At 40.9% G+C, this 1,784-nt stretch overlaps 1 pseudogene; it reads left to right on the forward strand.

Moving 5' to 3' along the window:
• The first annotated feature begins 778 nt into the window (after window positions 1-778).
• On the forward strand, window positions 779-1,469 carry LOC118239766 (annotated as a pseudogene).
• The last annotated feature ends 315 nt before the right edge of the window (window positions 1,470-1,784 follow it).

Raw genomic sequence — 1,784 nt, forward strand, 5'->3', positions numbered from 1 at the left:
ATTCCACGCCCAGTGATTGGCAACAATTATGTCCAGCTGTGCTGTCCAGGGGAGGTTATTTGATTTGGAGAGGTGAATTTGAAGAGCTATGTAACCAAATGGTACAGCGCAAGACAGCTGCCAGTTTCCCTGAAAAGAACTCAGAAATGCTTACTGGTATGGGAGCCTATGCAGACCTAGGTCAGCAAATTCTTTACGATCCAGCTGTATATGCACAGATCTCAGCACCTGCTTTCAGGCTGCATATTTGGGGATACCGATAATGTCATGTCTATATTTAGAAAACTAGCTTTAAAAAATGCCAACAAGTATTGTAAAGAGGCTTTACCACCTCACAAGGCCAAAAGCCTCAATGATTACATTCATATTTGTAGAGATATAGATGGACACCACATTATGGAACAAGTTATTGCTTCTGCTATGCAGGGAAATAAGAAGGTCAGTGAGGGAGCCAGATCTAAGTCATGCTTGGTTGTGGCAAATGGGGTACACCCATAAAAGATTAGTCTTAGGCTGGACACCCTTCAAACTTTAAATGGTTTTCAGAGATTTCTGCCTGATATTAATTGGATCAGATCTAGTTTAAAAATTACTACTGTTGCGATTCTGCAGGCAGCAGAATAGGAGGAGGAGGAAGACGGTGGCTCGGCCGTAGTCCGGCTCCCGTGCCATTTCGGACCCAGAGCGAGTGAGCAAGTGAGCAAGTGAGAGGGCACAGGCCTAAAGGCTGCAGCGGTTGCCTGAGGCGGTGCATGCCGCGGGGAGAGGCCTGCTGAAAATGAGTGAATATAAACTTGTGGTTGTTGGAGCTGATGGCGTAGGCAAGAGTGCCTTGACGATACAGCTAATTCAGAATCACTTTGTGGATGTATATGATCCTACAATAGAGGACTCCTACAGGAAACAAGTAGTAATTGATGGAGAAACCTGTCTCTTGGACATTCTCGATACAGCAGGTCAAGAGGAGTACAGTGCAATGAGGGACTAGTACATGAGGACTGGGGAGGGCTTTCTTTGTGTATTTGCCATGAATAATACTAAATCATTTGAAGCTATTCACCATTATAGAGAACAAATTAAAAGAGCAAAAGACTCTGAAGATGTGCCTATGGCCCTAGTAGGGAATAAATGTGATTTGCCTTCTAGAACAGTAGACACAAATCAGGCTCAGGACTTAGCAGAAAGTTATGGGATTCCGTTTATTGAAACCTCAGCAAAGACAAGACAGAGAGTGGAGGATGCTTTTTATACATTGGTGAGAGAGATCCGACAGTACAGATTGAAAAAAATCAGCAAAGAAGAAAAGACTCCTGGCCGTGTGAAGAATAAAAAATGCATTGTAATGTAATCTGGGTGTTGATGATGCCTTCTATACATTAGTCCAAGAAATTCGAAATCATAAAGAAAAGATGAGCAAAGATGGTAAAAAGAAGAAAAGGAAGTCAAAGACAAAGTGTATAATTATGTAAATACAATTTGTACTCTTTTCTTAAGGCATATTTAAGTAACAGTGGTAATTTTTGTACATTACACTAAATTATTAGCATTTGTTTTAGCATTACCTGATCCTATTTTTTTCTGTTCTTGCAAACTTTCAGCTTTTATCTTAAATGCTTATTTTAAAATGACAGTGGAAAACTCTTTTCTCTAAGTGTCAGTATTCCCTGGCTTTTGGACTTCAACTAGCAATGCCTGTGGAAGAGACTTAAGATTTGAGACTGTCTTCCCAGAGTTTGGTGCATGCAGTTGATTCCACACTAATGCTAATTCTCTTACCAGCTGTG

Source organism: Cricetulus griseus, unplaced genomic scaffold, assembly GCF_003668045.3.
Source record: "Cricetulus griseus strain 17A/GY unplaced genomic scaffold, alternate assembly CriGri-PICRH-1.0 unplaced_scaffold_1, whole genome shotgun sequence".
NCBI lineage: Eukaryota > Metazoa > Chordata > Mammalia > Rodentia > Cricetidae > Cricetulus > Cricetulus griseus.